Here is a 27,420-nt window from a genome sequence, read left to right as displayed (position 1 = left end):
GTAACTAACGTGGGTATATAAGAGGGGTTTCGACTTTTAATGGTTATATAAATATTCGAACGTTTCAGGTTCTTCGAATTCTTCGGGTCTTGAGAGTCTTCTGTTGGTGTAGCTTCAATTCTTCAAATGCGTGGTGAAATCCTCTTTACTTTGAAGTAGAACTCCGTTGATTCTTCATGAGGTCGAAGGGGTAAGGGGATTGTATAACTATTTGAGGTGAGAGAGAACATTTGATGAAATCAGAAGAGATGAGAAGTGAAAGGTGTTCTTGAAAATAAGATTTTCTGAGAGATCCTATCCTAAGAAATTTCCAGTTTCTAGGGTCACGTCCTACAGTCAACATGTGCTCTGATACCATTTCTGTAGCGACCCGACTCAAAACGAGTCAAGCCTCTGTCTATCTGTGCCATCCCTGGAACAGTATGCTGGCACACACAGTACATCAATGTATATATCAAAGTGCAATCACATGTAAATAGCGTAAAACTGATATATACCTTAATTATTTCAGCGGAAGCAGTCAAGGGAGTGGAGTCCCAATAAAAACCAACGGCAAGTTGAGTGTAGACCGTAACCCTGAATCGTACTCTTACTCGTCGAAGAAAAATATCTGCAACATAAGACGTTGCAGCCGTGTAGGTCAGCATATTGAATATGCCGGCAAGTCACATAAGAGAGGGGTAAAATATCATCTATACTATATGCATATATGGCAGGTGGGGTTGTAAGTTTTAGCGTAAAGAAAAAATTTCTCCTACAACAAGAGGGGCTAAAAGCAAAATATTACTACAAAGGTTGGTTGTTAACGAGATGGTTCCGACAACCAGTTCTCGTACCCGAGTTGTCAATAATTACCCTCATCAAATATATATAATGGTGTTGAGAAATCCAGATAACTTCAGTTCCTTTGGCTCAAGTTGTCCATGACCGTGGACATGGCTAATCGAGTAGGTTTGAGTACTATGCAGAGTTTTGCACACGTTCCCCACAAGATTTGATCGCCTCCGTGTTTGTCCTCGCACTTCAGGGTGTTTGAAGATCGGATGATCAAAACATGGTCTTTCAACGGGTCTCTCTGAATCCCTGTCGGTGCCCATCCATTCCTACCGTTCTTCTACATCTGCTAGCACCGCCTGTCCAGAGTCGCCGCGTTGTCCAACCAAGCCAGAGCCCATAATGACTTGTGGCTGTGCAGGTAAGCCTTGAGTCTTGAAGTCTCCGTCCGTCTCTTCGAGCCTGGGTGAAGCTTTCCGCAGGATGTCATGGCCTCTCCAGCATCCCGGGTCATCCACTGGGTTCTCCAGGGAGCCGATCAACCGTCCTTCACCCTGAGTTGCATTGCGTTCGAGGTCTTGAAAATCTTGTCTTAACCGGTCTTGATTATTTAATCAACCTTGCATCACTCGTGTTATGCACTCAACCGAAATCCCGTCTACTCAAGCATAGCAATATGAAATTTGTCGTCCCGGGGCCAAGTATCGGGGTTGTTGTGTGCCTACCACATGATACTACAATCTACACTACAATTTCCAAGTACCTAAGCAGCATGCAATTGGGCATAGGATGGTAGAACTACGATGCATAAAACATAGGTGATAGTATGATCAAAGTGACTTGCCTGGTATTACTTGATGAAGATAGTGGCTCTAAAAATCCTGATAATTCTACTCGCCACACTCCGAGCAATCTATCGTAAACAAATAGCATTCAATAAACATTCATGCCAAAAAGGAAGAACCAAAAGAACATAACAACAAAACATGTCTTTGTGCAAAATAACAACATACTAAGTTTAATAAAAAAAAGGTTCTAAGTGTGTTGTAAAGTGAAGGTGCATGAATGAGATCAAAAGAGTTAATGGACGAGGAACCATTGCTATATAAGCTCGACTTGCATACACTCGGGGTAGATCTTCAGGAAGTAGGCGATCTCCTTGCCCTTACAAACTTCTTGGTTCAACTCCACAACGCGAAGTTGGAGGCTTCCAAGAGACACCTAACTAGTCTAGGAGGCACCAACCTCCAAAAGGTAATAGATTCGGTAGTACGACGAACTCCTTGCTCTTGTTCTTTAAAAGATAGTCTCCTCAACACTCAATCACTCTCTCATAGATTTGGCATGGGTAGAAGAGATTGATTGGGTGGAAAGCAACTTTGGCTGGCTAGAGATCAAGTTTAAAATGGGGTGATTGGAATATCTTGATCTCAACACATGACTAGGTCGCTCTCTCTCAGAAATATGGATATGGCAAGTGTGTGTGATTGTGTGTTGTGAGTGATTCCTGTGTGAATGAGAGGTTGTGGATGGGTATATATAGGCATCTCCAAAAATCCAACCGTTACAACATTATTTCTCAACTCGACGAAACTGAAGTGAATGTCGGTGGCACCGATTTGCACAAAATGTGGCAACTTTTGAATTATCTGTGAGACCGATATAGGAATCTCGGTGGTGCCAATATGGTGACCTAGGATAGTTTCCAAATCTTAGTGAGATGGATTCTAAAATTTGGAAATTCAGATTCTTGAAAATGACATACCAGAAAGTTTGTCACTGGTTTTGGTGGCACTGAAGTGGAAGTTAGTGGTACCGAGATTCTAGGGTTTGGCAAAGATTCTGTCTATGTAAAAATCGGTAGGGCCGAGTGGAGAATATTGGTGGCACCAATTTTGATGTTTAAGCTTTTCGACAGAGAATTTTCTCGGAGAGTGGTTGAGTATTTTTGGTGGCTATCTCTATGTTGGAATTATGCCCTAGAGGCAATAATAAATATAGTTATTATTGTAATTCCTGTATCAAGATAATCGTTTATTATCCATGCTATAATTGTATTGAATGAAGACTCATTTACATGTGTGGATACATAGACAAAACACCGTCCCTAGCAAGCCTCCAGTTGGCTAGCCAGTTGATCAAAGATAGTCAGTGTCTTCTGATTATGAACAAGGTGTTGTTTCTTGATAACTGGATCAGGTCATTAGGGGAATCACGTGATGGACTAGACCCAATCTAATAGACGTAGCATGTTGATCGTGTCATTTTGTTGCTACTGTTTTCTGCGTGTCAAGTATTTATTCCTATGACCATGAGATCATATAACTGACTGACACCGGAGGAATGCTTTGTGTGTATCAAACGTCGCAACGTAACTGGGTGACTATAAAGATGCTCTACAGGTATCTCCGAAGGTGTTAGTTGAGTTAGTATGGATCAAGACTGGGATTTGTCACTCCGTGTGACGGAGAGGTATCTCGGGGCCCACTCGGTAATACAACATCACACACAAGCCTTGCAAGCAATGTAACTTAGTGTAAGTTGCGGGATCTTGTATTACGGAACGAGTAAAGAGACTTGCCGGTAAACGAGATTGAAATAGGTATGCGGATACTGACGATCGAATCTCGGGCAAGTAACATACCGAAGGACAAAGGGAATGACATACGGGATTATATGAATCCTTGGCACTGAGGTTCAAACGATAAGATCTTCGTAGAATATGTAGGATCCAATATGGGCATCCAGCTCCCGCTATTGGATATTGACCGAAGAGTCTCTCGGGTCATGTCTACATAGTTCTCGAACCCGCAGGGTCTGCACACTTAAGGTTCGACGTTGTTTTATGCGTATTTGAGTTATATGGTTGGTTACCGAATGTTGTTCGGAGTCCCGGATGAGATCAAGTACGTCACGAGGGTTTCCGGAATGGTCCGGAAACGAAGATTGATATATAGGATGACCTCATTTGATTACCGGAAGGTTTTCGGAGTTACCGGGAATGTGCCGGGAATGACGAATGGGTTCCGGGAGTTCACCGGGGGGGCAACCCACCCCGGGGAAGCCCATAGGCCTTGGGGGTGACACACCAGCCCTTAGTGGGCTGGTGGGACAGCCCAAAGGGGTCTATGCGCCAAGGAGAAGAAAATCAAGAGAGAAAGAAAAAAAAGGGAGGAGGTGGGAAGGAAGGGGGACTCCCTCCCACCAAACCTAGTCCAACTCGGTTTGGGGGGGGAGAGTCCTCCCCCTTGGACTCGGCCGACCCCCTTGGGGCTCCTTGAGCCCCAAGGCAAGGTCCCCTCCCTCCCACCTATATATACGGAGGTTTTAGGGCTGATTTGAGACGACTTTTCCACGGCTGCCCGACCACATACCTCCACGGTTTTTCCTCTAGATCGCGTTTCTGCGGAGCTCGGGCGGAGCCCTGCTGAGACAAGGTCATCACGAACCTCCGGAGCGCCGTCACGCTGCCGGAGAACTCTTCTACCTCTCCGTCTCTCTTGCTGGATCAAGAAGGCCGAGATCATCGTCGAGCTGTACGTGTGCTAAACGCGGAGGTGCCGTCCGTTCGGTACTAGATCGTGGGACTGATCGCGGGATTGTTCGCGGGGCGGATCGAGGGACGTGAGGACGTTCCACTACATCAACCACGTTCTCTAACGCTTCTGCTGTACGGTCTACAAGGGTACGTAGATCACTCATCCCCTCTCGTAGATGGACATCACCATGATAGGTCTTCGTGCGCGTAGTAAATTTTTTGTTTCCCATGCGACGTTCCCCAACAGTGGCATCATGAGCTAGGTTCATGCGTAGATGTCTTCTCGAGTAGAACACAAAAGTTTTTGTGGGCGGTGATGATGATCCTGCATGTATTTCGTGTGTATCTCACAGGGGGATTTAAAAAACCCCGTGAATTAACTTGGGTGACAGGTGTGGTTTTGGCTGTTTTGACTGCATCATTTGGTGTAACTGGTTATTCTTTGCCTTGGGATCAAATTGGCTATTGGGCAGTCAAAATTGTGACAGGTGTACCTGACGCCATTCCGGTAATAGGATCGCCTTTAGTGGAGTTATTATGCGGAAGTGCTAGTGTGGGCCAATCCACTTTGACTCGTTTTTATAGTTTACATACCTTTGTACTGCCTCTGCTTACTGCCGTATTTATGTTAATGCACTTTCCAATGATACGTAAGCAAGGTATTTCGGGTCCTTTATAGGGAAGGCATATCATAGAGAATTCTAATTCTCATATATCATATCGGGTAGGTTGTGGTATTTCATTGCTACAAGCATGGGTTATTGTAAAATAACACATGTCATTTGGATACTTCTCTTCAACTCCGAAGTATTTTTATACGATACAAATAGTTGAAGTTAATTTTACGAAAGAAAAAAGGCGGATTATGGGAGTGTGTGACTTGAATTATTGATTTGGCCATGCGCTTTGCTGCCCTCCTTAGTCTTTTCTTGATTCCGCGGTATTGTTGGATTGAAGCGGCTTGGACCGACATTACTCGTACGCTTACGAGAGACTGGTTTCATCGTTACGAGTAACCCCCTTTGCTCAAAGATGACTGGCAAGTGTAGGTTTCTCCAACTTTAGTTGAATCGGATTTGACCGAGGAGGTCCTTGGATGAGGTTAAATAGCAACTCATATATCTCCGTTGTGGTGTTTGCGTAAGTAAGATGCGATCCTACTAGATACCCATGGTCACCACGTAAAACATGCAACAACAAAATTAGAGGACGTCTAACTTGTTTTTGCAAGGTATGATGGTGATGTGATATGGCCAACGATGTGATGTGATATATTGGATGTATGAGATGATCATGTTGTAATAGAAATATCGGCTTGCACGTCGATGGTACGGCAACCGGCAGGAGCCATAGGGTTGTCTTTATACTAACGTTTGTGCTTGCAGATGCGTTTACTTTTTTGCTAGGATGTAGCTTTAGTAGTAATAGCATGAGTAGCACGACAACCCCGATGGCAACACGTTGATGGATGATCATGGTGTGGCGCCGGTGACAAGAAGATCGTGCCGGTGCTTTGGTGATGGAGATCAAGAAGCACGTGATGATGGCCATATCATGTCACTTATGAATTGCATGTGATGTTAATCCTTTTATGCACCTTATTTTTCTTAGAACGACGGTAGCATTATGAGGTGATCTCTCACTAAAATTTCAAGACGAAATTGTGTTCTCCCCGACTGTGCACCGTTGCTACAGTTCGTCGTTTCGAGACACCACGTGATGATCGGGTGTGATAGACTCAACGTTCACATACAACGTGTGCAAAACAGTTGCGCATGCGGAACACTCGGGTTAAGCTTGACGAGCCTAGCATGTGCAGACATGGCCTCGGAACACATGAGACCGAAAGGTCGATCATGAATCATATAGATGATATGATTAGCATAGGGATGCTTACCACTGAAACTATACTCAACTCACGTGATGATCGGACTTGGGATAGTGTAAGTGGATCATGAACCACTCAAATGACTAGAGAGATGTACTTTTTGAGTGGGAGTTTAGCATATAATTTGATTAAGTTAAACTCTTATTATCTTGAACATAGTCTAAGTCCACTTTGAATATATTTGTGTTGTAGATCATGGCTCACGCGACAGTCATCCTGAATTTTAATACGTTCCTAGAGAAAGCTAAGTTGAAAGATGATGGAAGCAACTTTGTAGACTGGGCTCGTAATCTTAAGCTAATCTTACAAGCTGGGAAGAAGGATTATGTCCTTAATGCTGCGCTAGGAGATGAACCACCCGCTACGGCTGATCAGGCTGTTAAGAACGCTTGGTTAGCACGTAAGGAGGGCTACTCAATAGTTCAATGTGCAGTCTTGTATGGCTTAGAACCGGGACTTCAACGTCGCTTTGAGCGTCATGGAGCATTTGAGATGTTCCAGGAGTTGAAGTTTATCTTTCAGAAGAACGCCCGGATCGAGAGGTATGAGACCTCCGATAAATTCTATGCTTGCAAGATGGAGGAAAACTCGTCTGTCAGTGAACATGTGCTCAAAATGTCTGGGTACTCAAACCGTCTAGCTGAGCTGGGGATTGAACTCCCGCAAGAGGCTATCACTGACAAAATCCTTCAATCACTGCCGCCAAGCTATAAAGGCTTTGTGTTGAACTACAACATGCAAGGGATGAACAAGTCTCCCGGCGAGTTGTTTGCGATGCTGAAAGTCGCAGAGTCTGAACTCCGTAAAGAGCATCAAGTGTTGATGGTGAATAAGACCACTAGTTTCAAGAGAAACGGCAAAGGCAAGAAGGGCAATTCGAAGAAGAGCGGCAAGCCTGTTGCCAATCCACCGAAGAAACCCAAAGCTGGACCTAAGCCTGAAACAGAGTGTTACTATTGCAAGGGTATGGGTCACTGGAAGCGCAATTGCCCCAAGTATCTGGCAGATAAGAAGGCGGGCAAAGAAAAATCAGGTATATTTGATATACATGTTATTGATGTGTACTTAACCGGCTCTCGTAGTAGTGCCTGGGTATTCGATACCGGTTCTGTTGCTCATATTTGCAACTCGAAACAGGAACTGCAGAATAGACGAAGGCTGGCGAAAGATGAAGTGACGATGCGCGTAGGAAATGGTTCCAAGGTTGATGCAATCACCGTCGGCACAGTGTCACTTCAGCTACCGTCGGGATTAGTGATGAACTTAAATCATTGTTATTTAGTGCCTGCGTTGAGCATGAACATTATATCTGGATCTTGTTTATTGCGAGACGGTTACTCTTTTAAGTCAGAGAATAATGGTTGTTCTATTTCTTTGAGTAACATCTTTTATGGTCATGCACCGAATGTGAGAGGATTGTTCATATTGAATCTTGATAGCGATACGCTTATACATAACATTGAGACCAAAAGAGTTAGAGTAAACAATGATAGCGCCATATTTTTGTGGCACTGCCGCTTAGGTCATATTGGTGTAAAGCGCATGAAGAAACTCCATGCTGATGGACTTTTGGAGTCACTTGACTTTGATTCACTTGACACGTGCGAACCATGCCTCATGGGCAAGATGACTAAGACTCCGTTCTCCGGAACAATGGAGCGTGCAAGTGACTTATTGGAAATCATACATACCGATGTGTGTGGTCCGATGAGCGTGGAGGCACGCGGCGGATATCGTTATTTTCTCACCTTCACTGACGATTTGAGTAGGTATGGCTATGTCTACTTGATGAAGCACAAGTCTGAAACATTTGAAAAGTTCAAGCAATTTCAGAGTGAAGTGGAAAATCATCGTAACAAGAAGATCAAGTTCCTACGGTCTGGTCGTGGGGGTGAATATCTGAGTTTCGAGTTTGGTGATCACTTAAGAAAATGTGGAATTGTTTCACAGTTGACACCGCCTGGAACACCACAGCGTAATGGTGTGTCCGAACGTCGTAATCGTACTTTGTTAGAGATGGTGCGATCTATGATGTCTCTTACTGATTTGTCGTTATCATTTTGGGGTTATGCATTAGAAACAGCTGCATTCACTTTAAATAGGGCACCATCAAAATCCGTTGAGACGACACCATACGAACTGTGGTATGGCAAAAGGCCAAAGTTGTCGTTTCTTAAAGTTTGGGGATGTGATGCTTATGTGAAAAAGCTTCAGCCTGAAAAGCTGGAACCCAAAGCGGAAAAGTGCGTCTTCATAGGTTACCCAAAAGAGACAGTTGGGTACACCTTCTATCTCAAATCCGAGGGCAAAGTGTTTGTTGCTGAAAACGGAGCTTTTCTCGAGAAGGAGTTTCTCTCGAGATAATTGAGTGGGAGGAAGATAGAACTTGACGAGGTTGTCGAACCTCTCATCCCTCTGGATGGTGGCGCAGGGCAAGGGGAAACCTCTGTCGTTGCGACGCCGGTTGAGGAGGAAGTTAATGATGATGATCATGAAACTCCAGTTCAAGTTTCTGTTGAACCACGCAGGTCGACGAGATCACGTGCTGCTCCAGAGTGGTACGGTAATCCCGTCTTATCAATCATGTTGTTAGACAACAATGAACCTGCAAATTATGAAGAAGCAATGGTGGGCCCAGATTCCAACAAATGGCTAGAAGCCATGAAGTACGAGATAGGATCCATGTATGAGAACAAAGTGTGGACTTTGGAGGTACTACCTGAGGGCCGCAAGGCTATTCAGAACAAATGGATCTTTAAGAAGAAGACGGACGCTGACGGCAATGTGACCATTTATAAAGCTCGACTTGTGGCAAAGGGTTTTTCACAAGTTCCAGGAGTTGACTACGATGAGACTTTCTCACCCGTAGCGATGCTTAAAGTCCGTCAGAATCATGTTAGCAATAGCTGCATTTTTCGATTATGAAATCTGGCAGATGGATGTCAAAACGGCGTTCCTTAACGGTTTCCTTAAGGAAGAGTTGTATATGATGCAACCCGAAGGTTTTGTCGATCCTAAGAATGCTAACAAGGTGTGCAAGCTCCAGCGATCCATTTATCGACTGGTGCAAGCATCTCGGAGTTGGAACAAACGCTTTGATGAGGTGATCAAAGCATTTGGGTTTATACAAGTGGTTGGAGAATCTTGTATTTACAAGAAAGTGAGTGGGAGCTCTGTGGCGTTTCTAATATTATATGTGGATGACATATTACTGATTGGAAACAACGTAGAGCTTTTGGAGAGCATAAAAGGTTACTTGAATAAAAGTTTCTCTATGAAGGACCTAGGAGAAGCTGCTTACAATCTAGGCATTAAGATCTATAGGGATAGATCAAAACGCCTGATAGGACTTTCACAAAGCACATACCTTGATAAAGTTTTGAAGAGGTTCAAAATGGAACAGTCCAAGAAAGGGTTCTTGCCAGTTTTACAAGGTACGAGATTGAGTAAGACTCAGTGCCCAGCAACTGATGAAGATAGAGAGCATATCTGCTCCGTCCCCTATGCTTCAGCCATAGGTTCTATCATGTATGCGATGCTGTGCACTAGACCGGATGTTAGCCTGGCCATAAGTATGGCAGGTAGATTCCAGAGTAATCCAGGAGTGGATCACTGGACAGCGGTCAAGAATATCCTGAAGTACCTGAAAAGGACTAAGGAGATGTTTCTCGTATATGGAGGTGATGAAGAGCTCGCCGTAAAAGGTTACGTCAATGCAAGCTTTGACACAGATCCGGACGACTCTAAGTCGCAAACCGGATACGTATTTATTCTTAATGGGGGTGCAGTAAGCTAGTGCAGTTACAAGCAAAGCGTCGTAGAAGATTCTACATGTGAAGCGGAGTACATGGCTGCCTCGGAGGCAGCTAAGGAGGGTGTCTGGATGAAGCAGTTCATGACGGATCTTGGAGTGGTGCCAAGCGCACTGAATCCAATAACCTTGTTCTGTGACAACACTCGTGCCATTGCCTTAGCAAAGGAACCACGATTTCACAAGAAGACCAGACACATCAAACGACGCTTCAACCTCATCTGCGACTACGTCGAGGAAGAGGACGTGAATATATGCAAAGTGCACACGGATCTGAATGTAGCAGACCCGCTGACTAAACCTCTTCCACGGCCAAAACATGATCAACACCAGAACTGTATGGGTGTTAGATTTATTACAATGTAATTCACATGGTGATGTGAGGGCTAGATTATTGACTCTAGTGCAAGGGGAGACTGTTGGAATTATGCCCTAGAGGCAATAATAAATATAGTTATTATTATAATTCCTGTATCAAGATAATCGTTTATTATCCATGCTATAATTGTATTGAATGAAGACTCATTTACATGTGTGGATACATAGACAAAACACCGTCCCTAGCAAGCCTCTAGTTGGCTAGCCAGTTGATCAAAGATAGTCAGTGTCTTCTGATTATGAACAAGGTGTTGTTTCTTGATAACTGGATCACGTCATTAGGAGAATCACGTGATGGACTAGACCCAATCTAATAGACGTAGCATGTTGATCGTGTCATTTTGTTGCTACTGTTTTCTGCGTGTCAAGTATTTATTCCTATGACCATGAGATCATATAACTGACTGACACCGGAGGAATGCTTTGTGTGTATCAAACGTCGCAACGTAACTGGGTGACTATAAAGATGCTCTACAGGTATCTCCGAAGGTGTTAGTTGAGTTAGTATGGATCAAGACTGGGATTTGTCACTCCGTGTGACGGAGAGGTATCTCGGGGCCCACTCGGTAATACAACATCACACACAAGCCTTGCAAGCAATGTAACTTAGTGTAAGTTGCGGGATCTTGTATTACGGAACGAGTAAAGAGACTTGCCGGTAAACGAGATTGAAATAGGTATGCGGATACTGACGATCGAATCTCGGGCAAGTAACATACCGAAGGACAAAGGGAATGACATACGGGATTATATGAATCCTTGGCACTGAGGTTCAAATGATAAGATCTTCGTAGAATATGTAGGATCCAATATGGGCATCCAGGTCCCGCTATTGGATATTGACCGAGGAGTCTCTCGGGTCATGTCTACATAGTTCTCGAACCCGCAGGGTCTGCACACTTAAGGTTCGACGTTGTTTTATGCGTATTTGAGTTATATGGTTGGTTACCGAATGTTGTTCGGAGTCCCGGATGAGATCACGTACATCACGAGGGTTTCCGGAATGGTCCGGAAACGAAGATTGATATATAGGATGACCTCATTTGATTACCGGAAGGTTTTCGGAGTTACCGGGAATGTGCCGGGAATGACGAATGGGTTCCGGGAGTTCACTGGGGGGGAGGCAACCCACCCCGGGGAAGCCCATAGGCCTTGGGGGTGACACACCAGCCCTTAGTGGGCTGGTGGGACAGCCCAAAGGGGCCTATGCGCCAAGGAGAAGAAAATCAAGAGAGAAAGAAAAAAAAGGGAGGAGGTGGGAAGGAAGGGGGACTCCCTCCCACCAAACCTAGTCCAACTCGGTTTGGGGGGGGAGAGTCCTCCCCCTTGGACTCGGCCGACCCCCTTGGGGCTCCATGAGCCCCAAGGCAAGGTCCCCTCCCTCCTACCTATATATACGGAGGTTTTAGGGCTGATTTGAGACGACTTTTCCACGGCTGCCCGACCACATACCTCCACGGTTTTTCCTCTAGATCGCGTTTCTGCGGAGCTCGGGCGGAGCCCTGCTGAGACAAGGTCATCACGAACCTCCGGAGCGCCGTCACGCTGCCGGAGAACTCTTCTACCTCTCCGTCTCTCTTGCCGGATCAAGAAGGCCGAGATCATCGTCGAGTTGTACGTGTGCTGAACGCGGAGGTGCCGTCCGTTCGGTACTAGATCGTGGGACTGATCGCGGGATTGTTCGCGGGGCGGATCGAGGGACGTGAGGACGTTCCACTACATCAACCGCGTTCTCTAACGCTTCTGCTGTACGGTCTACAAGGGTACGTAGATCACTCATCCCCTCTCGTAGATGGACATCACCATGATAGGTCTTCGTGCGCGTAGGAAAATTTTTGTTTCCCATGCGACGTTCCCTAACACTCTAAGCACTTGAGCAACCAATTAATCATAGATATCTCACCCCCTTTTAATAGTATTGGATTTCCTATGGAATCAAATGTGATTTCTCACAAATATAAAATGTAGAGTCTTGTAGCTTCAAGCTTGGTCAATCCTATTCCTTTCCTAGCATCAAGGGGTTCTCCTCACAATCCTTTAGCCAATGCATCTTTGAACTTTTATGAAATGTACTTTGATAGAATCATTAATTCAATGACGCATATGTTATTATTAATTACAAAAACCACCTTGGGGAACAATTGTTCTTTCATCTCGGGCATAGTCTGAGCCGGAATAGCCAACAAGATTAAAATAAGATCCTTGGGATACCATATTCCAAAGTTTGGTGTATCTATCAAGTATCTCACAATTCTTTTCACAACCTTTAGATGACACTCCTTAGGTGTCTCTTGATATCGGGAACATATGCAAACACTAAACATGATATCATGATGGGAGGCACAGAGACATAGAAATGAACCAATCATTGACCGATAAACTTTTTGATCAACCGGTTGGTCCTCCTTAGTAAGATCAACATGTACACTAGTAGGCATGGGAGTTTTCATACATTTGCATTCTTGCATGTTGAACTTCTTGATTAAGTCCTTGGTGTACTTGGTTTGAGACATAAAAGTACCTTCTCTCGTTTGTTTGATTTGCAAACGAAGGAAAAAATTCAGCTCACACATTACGGACATTTCATACATCTCACACATCAACCTTCCGAACTTCTCACTAAAATGTGGGTTAGTAGAACCAAAGATAATATCATCCGCATATATTTGGCACACAAATAGTTCGCCATTAACTCTTTTAGTGAATAAGATTGCATCAATTTCACCAATCTCAAAACATTTTTCAGTGCGAAACTTCGTTAGGCATTTGTACCAAGATCGAGGGGCTTGTTTAAGACCATATAATGCTTTATGATTTTTATAAACATGCTTAGGTTTCTTAGGATTCAGAAATCCAGGAGGATGTTTGATATAAGCTTCCTCCTCAATTTCACCATTTAGAAAAGCACTTTTGGTATCCATTTGGTAAATAGTAATATTATGGTGGTTGGTGTAAGTGAGAAGAATATGAATGACTACAAGTCTAGCAACGCGGGCATAGATCTCACTGTAGTCCATACCTTCGACTTGCGTGTAACCTTGAGCTACGAGACGTGCCTTGCTGTGTACCACTTGGCCATCTTCATCTTGCTTGTTTTAAAACACCCATTTTGTACCAATGATTTTTTGCTCGTCCTCGGGTTTTCCACGAGTGTCCAGACTCCATTCCTCTTGAAGTTGTGTAGCTATTCATGCATGGCATTCACCCAATCCGGGTCTTCTAGTGCTTCTTATACCTTCATAGGCTCAATGCTAGAGATGAATGATTAATATTCACAAAAGTTAGCTAAACGAGTTTTAGAGCGAGTCGTTCTCCCAGCTTGTATGTCATCGAAGATTTGATTCGGCGGATGATCCTTGTCCACTCTTGCTCAAACTCCTGACAGCCTTTTCTTGTTGGACGGTGGAGCTTCCTCATCATCATCTTCTTCTTCGTTGTCGTTGAACATGTCATCTCCTTGAGGTGGTGGTGAGGGTGGTTGAGGTGGATCACGTTGCACTTCTTCCTCCCCTTCATCATGTCGTGTACCACTTGTGGATGCCTCCATGTTGTTGTGTGGTTCGCCTTGACGCGAGGTAGGAGCTTCCACTTGTGTTGATGCAGTACTTTACTTCACCTCCATGGGACGTATCTTGCCGATGGACAAGTCTTGGATGGCCTCCGAAGATTCCTTATATCCTACATCATTTGACAACTGATTGACTTGCGAACTATTAGATTCATCAAACTTCACATCTACCGTCTCTTCAACTTTTCAAGTGAAGTTGTTGCAGACACGGTAAGTGTGAGAGTTTGATCCATAACCAAGTAGGAAACCTTCATGAGATTTAGGAGAAAATTTAAAACGACGATGCTTATCAAGAATGTAGCACTTGGAGCCGAATACCCGAAAGTATCCAACTTGGGGTTTGTTACCGGTGAGTAACTCGTATGTCGTTTTATCGAGAAGCTTGTGTAGGTAGAGACGGTTTGTGGCATGACAAGTTGTTTCCACGACTTCTGCCAAAAGTATATACGCGTCTTGTATTCTTCAAGCATCGTTCTAGCCATCTCTATGAGAGTCGGATTCTTCCTCTCAACAACACCATTTTGTTGAGGTATGTATGTCACCAAGAACTCATGTGAGATACCCTCTTCCTCAAGAAAAGTATCCACATTTGTGTTTTTGAACTCCGATCCATTATCGCTCCGAACTTTTTTGATCTTCACTTCAAACTGATTTTGGTCTTTCTGAGAAAAGTTCTTGAAGATCTTTTGTACCTACGACTTGTCATCAAGAAAGAATACCTACGTAAATATGGAAAAAATCATCAACGGTAACTAGACCAAAAGGATTTCCACTCAGGCTCTTGTAAGCGTTGGGACCAAAGAGAACCATGTGAAGCAACTCGAGTGGCCTTCTAGTAGTCATGCTGTTCTTCACGAGATGAACTCCACCGACTTGTCATCCTTTTCATGTTGTATAAGCACTACAAAGTCTATCTTTGTCAAAGATAACATCTTTAACACCAAGAATATGATTGCCTTTGATAAGCATGTCAAGATTACGCATACCAACATGCCCTAGCCTTCTATGAGACAACCAACCTTTAGAAGATTTTGCAATAAGACATGTACGAGGTTTGCATTTTTTTAGTGAAATTGACAATTTATAGATCACCTCTACGAAAACCAGTAAAGACCATGTTATGATTCTCTTGACAAAAGACTTGGCAGTCAACTTCCATAAATAGCACATTGAAACCAAAATCCACTAATCTAGATATGGAAAGAAGATTGTAGCCAAGGGATTCCACATGCATGACATTTTGAATGGAATTATCATGAGATATGGCCACCTTAACAAGACCAAGTACCTTACACTTGGAGTCATCTCCAAAAGTCACATACCTTCGTGGTCTATGGTTTGGTGTGATCTCATGAAACATGTCTTTATCTCCGGTCATGTGATCGGTGCATCCACTTTTGAGTATCCACTCATTTCCTCATGCCATATAGTCTATAGGGGTTGCCATAAGACTTAGGATCCTCATGGTCTTATCATATTCGATGTCAAACTTCTCATCTTCATCGTAGTAGCCGTGATCCACATTGTTATCGTCAAATGGAATATCCTCGTCACAAGAATCAAAATATTCGTTAGAAATTTGATTATGACAGTGTTCATGTTTATGCATGTGAATGGCTTCAACAATGATGTTATTAATGGTAATGAAATCTACTTTAGAATGCATGAGTTCACGAAGCTCAAATAGAAATTTATCAAAGTTAAGATCATTGGGGTTTCATTTTGTGGAATACAATAGATTTTTGGAAAATGACATCAAGATTTTTCAAGGAGTAGTCAGGATATGTTTTCTCGAAATATTTTCACAAAGTATAAGCACATTCAAAGTTCTTCATTTGATTAAGCACATTTCTTGGCAGTCCACGAATGATAAGATTAACAGTTTTAAGATTGCCAAGCATATTAACTTCATCATCATGAGAAGGATGTAAGGGATCAACGGGAGGCACATAGGATATTCAACATACTTCCTCAAATGGAATCTATCAAAGATATCAAGCATTTCATCTTTCCATTGTCTATTGTACTCCCCATTGAGAATAGGCACTCTACAACTAAGATTCCCAAAACTAGAAGCATCCATCTTCCTCCAATGGCGATTAAAGCAAGACTATGGAGACCAAAGATCTCATACCAATTGTGGGATCACTAGAAGGGGTGTCTAGAGGGGGGTGAATAGACTACTTGACAAATAAAACCTAGACCTTTACCCAATTTTAATTCTTGGCAGATTTTAGCATTTAGAAAAAGTCATATACACCCTACACATGCAAGTCTACGAGTATAACAGCGAAAAGTAAAGACATGCACATGTAAAGTAAGGAGTAGAGTTTAGGAAGATCAAACGCAAAGGTTGACACGACGATTTCTGGTGTGGTTCCGATAGGTGGTGCGATCGCACATCCACGTTAGTGGAGACTTAAACCCACAGAGGGTAACGGCTGCACTAGTCCATGGAGGGCTCTACCCACGAAGGGTCCACAAAGAAGCGGCCTTGTCTATTCCACCATGGCATACGTCCATGAAGGACTGGCCTCACTTGGGGTAGATCTTCATGAAGTAGGCGATCTCCTTGCCCGTACAAACTTCTTGGTTCAACTCCACAACATGAAGTAGGAGGCTCCCAAGCGACATCTAACCAATCTAGGAGGCACCACCCTCCAAAAGGTAATATATGCGGTAGTATGATGAACACCTTGATCTTGTGCTTCAAAAGATAGTCTCCTTGTCACTCAATCACTGTCTCACAGATTTGGAATGGGTAGAAGAGATTGATTGGGTGGAAAGCAACTTGGGGAGGCTATAAATCAAGTATCAAATGGATGGATTGGAATATCATGATCTCAACACATGAGTAGGTGGCTCTCTTGAAGATATATGGATATGGCAAGTGTATGTGTGTTATGAGTGCTCCCCCTATGAATGAGAGGTGGTGGATGGGTATGTATAGGCATCTCCAAAAATCCAACTTTTACAACATTATTTCCCAACTCGGTGAAACCGAAGTGAATCTCGATGGCACTGATTTGCACAAAATGTGGCAACTTTCAAATTCTCGATGATATCGATATAGGAATCTTGGTGGTACCAATATGGTGACCTAGGGCGGTTTCCAAATCTCGGTGAGACCGACTCCAAGACTCAAAATTTTCTATTCTTGAAAACTACATACAAGAAACTTTGTCATTGGTTTCGGTGGCACCGAATGGAATGTTGGTGGTATCGATATTCTAGGGTTTGTCATAGGTTCTGTCTATGGAAAAATTCGTAGAGCCGAGTAGAATGTATTGGTGGCACCGATTTTGATGTTTAGGCTTTTGAACAAACAATTTTGTGGGAGAATGGCTGAGTATTTTTGGTGGCTATCTCTAGGCACTTGAGCAACCAATTCAGTATAGATACCTCACCTCCTTTTAATAGTATTGGCTTTCCTATGGACTCAAATGTGATTTCTCACAAATCTAAAATGTAGATTCTTGTAGCTTGAAGCTTGGAGCTTGGCCAATCCTATTCCTTTCCTTAATTGGAGATTCTCCACACAATCCTTAGCCAATATTCTCTCTAGACTATATCTAAAATATACTAGGTAAAAGTATTAGTCCACGAGACAATCCATGTTGTCATGAATTATCAAAACCACCAAGGGAGCATATGTGCTTTCAACCTTGGAGATAATACGTCCCCAATGCATCAATAATTTATGAAGTACGTGCCTATGTTTACTATACTTCTATATGGTTTTGATTCACTTTATATGATTTATTTAGAACTAGCCCGCATTGGTGTTGTTTTTAGCAGAATTACTATGGTGTTGTTTTTTGTGTAGAAAATAAAATTTCTCGGAATCGCCCGAAAATATTTTATGATTTTTTGTGGGTAAAATAAGAAATACCAGAGCAAAGAACCACCGAAGGGGAGCCACCTATGGGCCACGAGGAAACTAGGTGTGGCCACGCCCTGGTCGCGCCTTGTTGTGCGGTTGGGCCCACCTGGCTCCGTTTGGCATGATTCCAACACTGGAAAAAACTATATATACAAAAACCTTTAGAAATATACAAAGAACTTCCGCTTCGCTACCGCAACACTCTGTATCGACGAAAACCCCATTTGGAGCCTTTCCAGTACCATGTGGGAGGGGGAAATCATCTCTGGTGGCCATCTTCATCATTTGGTGGAGTCCATGACGAGGAGGGAGTAATTCACCCTCGGGCCTAAGTGTATGTACCAGTAGCTATGTTTTCAATCTCTATCTCTCTTGTGTTCTTGAGATGGAACTATCTTGATGTATCGTGGGCTTTGTAAATATAGTTGGATCATATGGTATTCTTCCCTTGCTATCTTGGTGTGATAAATTGAATCTTTCCCTTTGAGATCTTGTTATGGTTGATTGAATATTTTGGGTTGGAGAACACTTGATGTATGTATTGCATGTGGATACCCGTGGTTTACCATACTTTCACTAGTGCACATTAAGGGATACCCGTGGTTTTCTAAGCATAAGTGGTTAAGGAATAATTTTGCTCATTGTTTACCACTTGTTACCTTGCTGTTTTATATTTTCAAATTATAAAAACCTATATCTACTATCCATATTGCACTTTATCACCATCTCTTCGCCGGACTAGTGCACCTATACAATTTACCATTGTATTGGGTGTGTTGGGGACGCAAGAGATTTCTTCTATTTGATTGCAGGGTTATTTGAGAGAGGCCATCTTCATCCTACACCTCCCACGGACTGATAAACCTTAAGTCATCCACTTGAGGGAAATTTGTTGTTTTCCTACAAAACTCTGCACTTGGAGGCCCAACAACGTCTACAAGAATAAAGTTGCGTAGTAGACATTAAGATCTTTTCTAGCGCCATTGCCAGGGAGGTGAGTGCTTGAAGGTATATATTTAGATCTTGAAATTAAATCTTGTAGTTTCTTGTTTCTCATAAAATAAAACTATAAAAATGGAGTTTGGGTTGCCTCACTTGTTTCATCTTTTTAACGTCTTTCATGAAAATGATGGTTTGGAAAATTGTGCTCAATTGGTAGAGGAAGAATCTATGAAAATACTTAATGAGAATTCCTTGAATGATGAGCATGATTGCAATGTTGCTAGTATGAATTCTCTGAATATCCATGATGTTAATGCTATGCAAAGCCACAAGCTTGGGGATGCTATGTTTGATGAAGATGATACTTTTAGTCCCCCTACTTGTGATGATGATATCTACTATGATGATAGATGCCTCCTATGTATGATGATTATATTGATGAAAGTGTGTTTGGAAGGGCGTCAAATCTTGGTACTAGTGATCCCACTATTTTGGAGGGTGTCGAATATTTTTCATAAAATGAAAAGTGGATTTGTAGAGGTCATGACTTTATTTAGTGATGAGTCCACTATTTTGAAAGAGGTTTCAATTGACTATGACAACAAAGTTGATATCTATGATGATTATTGTGATGACATGTATGCTAAAATAATAATGATAACCATGAAACTTGTCATCACAATTTTAATTTTAATTTGGATTATATCAATCAATTATCTCATGATACTTATTTTGTTGAGTTTGCTCCCACTACTTTGAATGAGAAGAATTTTGCTTGTGTGGGTTGTGATAAAAATTCTATGCTTGTGCATCATGAAAAGAACGAATTATGTGATAGTTATATTGTTGCATTCCTTCATGATGCCACTGAAAAATAATATCAAGTTTCCTCTCTATGGGTTCAAAGTTTTGAAGTTGCACATGTTTTGCCTTCCTATGCTAGTTGATTGTTGCTACCATAAATTGTTTGCTTGCAAAATACCTATGTGTTGTAAGTGGGTTAGATTTAAATGTGATAGCACAATTGCTCCCTAGGGTGGTTTTGATAATTGATCACAACATATGCATCATTGGACTAATGTGTTTTCCAAGTATATTTCAGAAAAGTTCAAAAGATGCTATGGCTTAAGGTTTATGTAGAGATGCTCGTGGATGCAAGAAAGGAATAATATTGGCTCAAGCTTCAAGCTAGAAGACTCTTTATTTTATATTTGTGAGAAATCACTTTTGAGTCCATAGGAAAGCCAATAGTATTAAAAGGGGTTGAGGTAGTAAAATGAACTGATTGCTCAAATGCTCAAAGTTAGCCACCAAAACACTCAGTCATTTTTCCCACATATCCACTCTGTCAAGTTCCACATACACAAATTCGGTGTCACCAACATTTCCACATCGGACCCACCGAGTTTGAACCTAAGATAGAATCCTAGCCATTCCCACCAAATTGGTTCAACCGAAACTATATCGGTGCTACCGAGTTTACTGTGACCAACATTCTGTTGCCAAGATACACAAAATTGGAATTTTCGAGTTTGCGTATCGGTGCCACCGAGTTTGGCTATCTCACCGTTAGTCACCTTTTCGGTGCCATGGGTTCTATATATTGGTATCACCAAGATTCAAAGTTCACACTTTTACTACTAGTCGGTACCACCGAGTTGTCCACTTTGGTGTCATCGAGTTTGCAATCTTGTGTGTAACGGTTGGATTTTGGCTGCTGCCTATATATACCGCGTCACCAACCTCTCATTCATGGGAGAAGCACTCAGAACACACACTTCCTTTCCAGATCCATTTTTCGAGAGAGAACCACCTACTCATGTCTTGAGACCAATATATTCCAATCCAATCATTTGAATCTTGATCTCTAGCCTCCCTAAACTGCTTTCCACCAAATCAACCTCTCCTACCTATGCATATTCTGTGAGAGAGATTTGTGTTGAGGAGACTATCTTTATAAGCACAGGATCAAGGAGTTCATTGATCTACCCCTTCTATTAACATTTGGAGGATGGTGCCTCCTAGATTGGTTAGGTGTCGCTTGGGAGCCTCCTACTTCGTGTTGTGGAGTTGAACCAAAATGTTTGTAAGGGCAAGGAGATCGCCTACTTCCTGAAGATATACCTTGAGTAAGGCTAGTCCTCCATGGACAGAAGTCGTAGTGGGATAGACAAGGTCGCTTCTTTGTGGACCCTCCATGGGTGGACCCTCCTTGGACTCTCGCACTCGTTACCCTCCTTGGGTTGAAGTCTCCACTAACATGGACATACGATAGTGCGACCTATCGGAACCATGCCAAAAATCACCGTCGCAACCTCATGTGTTTGATCTCCCTACCTTACTCCTCTATTTACACTTGCATGTTTACTTTCCGCTGCAATACTATTAGAATTGCATGTGTAGGGTGTACTTGACCTCTTATAACTGTCGTAGCTGCCTCTCAAGTCAAACTTGGAAAAGGCAAAAAAAAAAATCATGTCAAGTAGTCTAATCACCCCCCCTCTAGACATACTTTCTATACTACAAAATGTGTTTGCCATGTGATTCATGATGCTCTTTTGCATGTTTGAACTATTACTTTTTATGTGATCATCATTGAAATCGTCATGCCTAGCTAAGAGGCATTATAGAAAACACTTGTTGGGAGACAACCCAATACTTGTACCTACTGTTTTTATGTGTTCACATTATTAAGCTACTGCAGTAATCATGTTTTGTGTGTTTTATTTGAATAACGTGTCAAGTAAAGCCTTTGGGATAGTGTAGATACTTGTTTGTTTGATACTGTGCAAAAATAGAAACTCCTGCGTCCAGTATATGGATTATGTAATTTTAATGGAGAGTCCAAAAAATTATGGAACTTTTACACAAAATTTCCATTCATATTCTTTGCATTTTCCTATATGTTCAAAATTTTAGAGTTAGGTAAGTATGGTGTTCATTCAGATCTTCTCAAACTGTTTTGTTTTGGACAAATTCTGTTTTGCATGCATAGTTTACTTGTTTTAGTGCTTCCATAACTTATATTAAGTGATATAAATTTTGGGAATGATAGAATAGAGTAGGTATTATTTGATAACATTATGAATCTTGTCTTGACAGTACCTAAGTGCATGATCTGTCTTTATTACACTAACCCGGCTCACGAAGTTTTGTTAAGAATATGGGATTGATGTTTTCAAGTTTTGGGTGAGATACCAACATGAGGCGAATAAGTAGCAAGAGGAATGTAAGCCTGGGGATTACCAAGGCACCCCAAAGCAATATCCAAGGAAGACTCAAGCATTTAAGCTTCAGGAAGCCCCAGAAGGCATCCCCTCTTTCGTCTGCAACATTATCGATATATCTTACTTAGAGCTATATTTTGTTCGTCACATGACATGTGTTTTGCTTGAAGCATCATTTTATTTTTGTGTCCTCTGTTAGATTTTATTTACAATCTTTTTTCAATAAAAAGTTCCAAGAATGGCCTTTAGAATGCTTGAATTGCATGTGTGATGTGTGTTGTACAAAAGCATAAATTTTTCCTGTATTTGAATTATGATATATTACTGGAATGTGGAAATTTTCTGGTTTTTTTACAAAGTACTTTCATAGAAATTATTTACCTTGTACTAAATTTTCATATTTTTTGGTGTTACATAAGTATTTTGTTTAAAAAGATTGCTACAGACCGTTCTGTTTGGACAGATTGTTGTCATAGTTTCCTTATCTACTTATCCTAGAGTTTTCATGGATTTTATTGGTAGATATAAATTTTGGAAATGATAGTATAAAGTACCTAATGTTTGAAAATTATTTTGCAACTTGTCTTGGCGGTACGTGAAGTGTTGATTTATTCCTATGTGTACTAACATATCTCACGAGTTCTTTTCGAGTTTTTGTGGGTGAAGTTTTTGAGACTTAGGTGAAACCGGGGTATTAAAGGATTGAACGAGATACAAAATCTCAAGATTAGGGATGCCCAAGGCACCCCAAGTGTATATTACAATAAGTCTCAAGCATCTAAGCTTGGGTATGCTACACATCCCACCTCTCTTCATAGCCTATGTTGAGCCTAAGTTTGTATTTATCCACATGATATGCGCTATTCTTGGGGTGCGTTTTTGTTTTCTTTGCTGGCTTAGATAACAGATCATATCTGAAAACCTTTATTGAGAGAGAGTCCTCACATAGCTACCTAATTATTTGACTGTTCATTGATCTTCACTTATATCTTTTTGAGAGTGGTTTTGTGTTCACTCTTGTGCTTCACTTATACCCTAAGAGTAAATTTTGAATGAGTTGAATATCACAAATATGAAATTACAAATGTTCTATATGCTTAGTAATAGTTTCACATTTGGTTCAGAAAGTAAAATCTAGTGAAGTTTGACAATCATAGTATTGGTCATACAAGCAATTCATGAATGACTAGTATAAGAAAGAGAAATTTCACATATAAATATATTATCTTGGACGTCTTTTATGATTGTGAATACCCATTAATTATTTTCAACCTTGGTCAAATAGTTTAAGTTGAACAAGGAAGACAATATAATGGTTATGTTTGGGTATATTTGCATAGAAGTTATACTATTTTGGATCCTCCAACATGTGGTGCTTGTTTAAAACCTTTTGCTAGCCAAAACTTCATACTAAGTAGAGATACTACTTGTGCATCCAAATCACTGAGCCAAGTTTCTTCCATGAGAGTCCACCATACCTACCTATATATGGTATCTCACTGCCATTCCAAGTAAATTTGCATGTGCCACCTCTAAAACCTACAAATAAACATCTGTTTTGTGTGCATGTACCGCTCATGGAGAAATCTAAGCAATCAATATCTTAAATGATAAGCGAGTTATTCTCATGATGAGTGTTTATTCACTTGTCATTCCACAAGAGAGGATGGTAAAAAGGAATCCTAGGCCTGCATAATATAAAAAAATAAACAAGAACTCCCCCTAGAAAGTTTATTGTTTGGATTGTACTCGTCGATACGGCTAGCCATGGAATGTGTTTCAATGGTGGAGGGAGAGTAAAATTTGAATTCTATTTGGGAACCTCCAGTAATGTGATTATCATGGAAGATATTGAAAACTCTTGTCGTAACGTTGAAAGGAAAGGCACACCACCCAAAATTACATATTCATCACTATTTTTAAACAATGAGTTCTCGCACCTGTGCAAATCCCTGCTTCCCGCTACGTAGAGACAATCCATTTACTTTCATGTTATTTACTTTTCATGTTGAGTCAACTTCCTTTCCAACCTCAATCTATTAGTTGGCAAACTCTATGTGGTGGGGAAAGATCCAAACACATATATCCACTCAAATATATTTGATTATTATTCATTATTGTTGACAATTATCTTCATGATAAGTACGTTGGGAGGTGAAACATTGAGCCCATATCTTTCTCTGTGTTCGATGGATGTTATTTGTTCTAAAAATATGCTTTAAGTATTACCAATCATAGAAGATTATATGATAATTGAGTATGTGGATCTCTTACTTAGAATTTATGATACTTTGAAACTATTTGATGACTAAGAACATATGTTGTTCAGTTTTATGAGAATGCACTTTTCGAACCATCATATGTGAATTGATTGCTACTCTATCATAATGAATTTCATGAGAAAAAATATTGTTAATGATGCTAAGAAAAAGTGACTGAATTATCATTGATCGAAATAATACACTATGCTAGCATTCACACTTCATAAATTATTTCTTTTTTCATTTACTTACTCGAGGATGTGTAGGAATTAAGCTTGGGGATGCTAATGCATCTACAACGTATCAATAATTTATGAAGTATTTATGTCATATTTGCCTATGTTTACAATACTTTTATATGGTTTTGATGCACTTTATATGATTTATTTAGAACAAATCCGTACTGGCGCTGTTTTTAGCAGAATTACCGTAGTGTTGTTTTTTGTGCAGAAAATGAAAGTTCTCGGAATTGCCAAAAACTTTTTTATCATTTTTTGTCACATCCCTAGCCCTTAGCCTTGTTCTCATGTCTTCTTTGCATTTGCATCTAAGAATTTTCAACAAGAACAAGAAAGTGGCAAAGGAAAAAACTCAAAACCCTAGACACTACTTTAAATAAAGAAAATCTCAAACTAGTTAAAATCAATGAACCCAAAATGGCCTCAAGAAATGTTCAAACTTTCTGATAAATCATGAAAGTAAATGAGCATTGGAGAAAACTATTTTCTTGACACTTTAAGCATTTTAAATTAATGCAAAAGCCACTAGTTTCAAACTTTAAATTTGAAATCAGAAACTATAAATTTTCAAAAATGTTGAAAACTTTGGAAATGGTTGGGAATATTATAACAAATATTCAGGTGTGTTTAAAATAATTTTTACCACCTTTTTGGAGCTGAAATAAATAGCAAATCAATGTCAGAAATTAAAACAGAAACAAAAACTGAAAAAAAAGGGAAAAGAGTTACCTGTCGCCTAGCCTGGCCCGGCCCATCCCAGCTCCTGTCGTCTCCCTCGCGCCAGTAGGAGCAGGAGGTGGCCGCCGTTGCAGGAGTTGCAAGTAGTTTCTGGTGTTTGTAGTCATGCTGGAGGCCGTGCATGGTGCTGACCTGAGAGGTGGGTTGCGATGCGGTAGGCAGTGGCACGGTGTACCAAGTGGCACCCGGATGGTGGGCTTGGGAACCCTGCGCACATCGTTTGAGGTTGTGGCGGAAACCTCGGCCGGACTTCCGTACGGGTTACTCTCGGATAGGCGATAAACCTGGACTAGGTACTAGTGTGGTTAACGGTCGTGGCCGACTCCCTCGTTGGGCTTCCGCTTGAAGGTTGCCGAGGTGCATGACGTGCACATGGCGATAAGTGGCGAGAGCGTGTGTGACGAAGTACACCCCTGCAGGGTTACGATCTATTCGAATAGCCGCGTCCGCGGATATGGACTACTTGGAGACATATGTTGTTCATAGATAACTTCAATGGCTACTCATAAAATTGCCAAGATAAGCGTGAGTGTCGTGGACGGCATTTCCGTATGGAGACGGAATAATTCCACGATAGTGTATTGTTGTGGTGTTAGTGGACTCGTGTGCGAGAAATCAAGTTGTCAAAATTATTTTAAAAATGCAAGTTGTCTAGCCACGAGTCAAATGATGGCTTTCCGCATGAGACCCCACAGTACCTTTTGATACCTTGCATGAGTAGTTAGTTGTCCTAAAGTCTTGCTGAGTACCTTCGTACTCATGTTTGCTTAATACATGTTGCAGAGGTTGCTAATGACCCTAATGGAGCCTTCTTCGTAGACATCGACGACGACGAGTAGCTGGTGTCCCAGCTACGATCTGGCCCTACGTTGGATATGTAGTATAGTCAGGCCATGTGCCTTCTAGTTGCCCTATTTGTACTCGGACAGTTTAAACTCTTCCGATGGCTTGTAACTGAATGACTGCTATTATGGGTCGTGAGACCCTTGATGTGTAATATTATGTGTGTGGCTCTTCCGAGCCTCTTAAATAAAGGTTGTATGTTTATGGTTGTGTTGTGAAGCCATCGATGTATCTGTACATATCGATATGCCACGTGTACGTGTGTCGTACTTGATATGTATGGGATTCGATTACCTAGTCGTGAACTTTAGTAGCACTCCTTACAAGGAAATGCCCCTTTGTGATTCAACGAGCCTTGGTAGTTCGCTACTGCTCCGGACACATTGGTTGACCAGCATGTGTCCTTCTTAGCTGTTGTGTCTGTCCCCTTTGGGGAAATGTCACGCGATGTAATGGAATCCTTGTAGCTTGCTACGACTCGTCTACATTCGCTGATGACCGACACCTGCTTTGTTGGGTCATGTATGCCTGTCCTTGTGCGGTACTGCCACTTTGGTTTATGACTAGACATGTCCATCCGGGTTCTTTGACATTGGATTGCTAGCGACACTATCGCATACGTGAGTCAAAAGACGCAAACGGTCCCGGCTAAGGTAAGGCTGCAGCCGTGGAGTTAACCGTACGTGAGACCACAAAGGGATGCGATGCATTACAGGCTGGATTCCTATGGCTTAGGATCGGGGTCCCGACAGCATTGGTATCAGAGCCTGACTGACTGTAGGATTACTAAGCCAAACGGGTCGAAGTTGAGTCTAGAATTGCTTTAGTTATATATAAGGGAATTGTTTGTGGAAGGGACCGTAAGACTCTTGTTCTCTTCTCAAGTTATTCTATTATGGTCATCGTCGTCTTTTCTGCGGGAATTAAGGACTAGGTTACTCATCTTCTTCTAGGCTCGTGTTCTGATCGGTAGATTATAGGACTACGGGTCAAGAGACATTGGGTTTCTTCTATTCCTAGGAAAAAGGAAGTAAGTTGATGATCAGAGAGTTGAACTTGATAGTTGAGTGGTTACGCTATTCCATTTTGGGTTGTCTCAAAATTTGTTTTTGAGCATTTACAGCTGTTATGCTGCCCAATTTTTGCATTCAGAGCTCTAATGCTTTTGCATTACTCTCTATTTACAGATGCCTGGTCGTCGTTCTCGTCAGGTGGTACGTCTGACCAGGTGCATTGATGTGCCGGGTCATACGGCCATGCTGGTCAGGGTGATGTCAGTGTGCAGTTACCCCTGGTACCCCGAGTACACAGTGGAGGAACAGTACCGAGA

The sequence above is a fragment of the Hordeum vulgare genome, chromosome 7H, assembly GCF_904849725.1.
Source record: "Hordeum vulgare subsp. vulgare chromosome 7H, MorexV3_pseudomolecules_assembly, whole genome shotgun sequence".
Lineage (NCBI taxonomy): Eukaryota > Viridiplantae > Streptophyta > Magnoliopsida > Poales > Poaceae > Hordeum > Hordeum vulgare.
The sequence above is the reverse complement of the archived record's forward strand: the minus strand, read 5'-3'. Positions refer to the sequence as shown.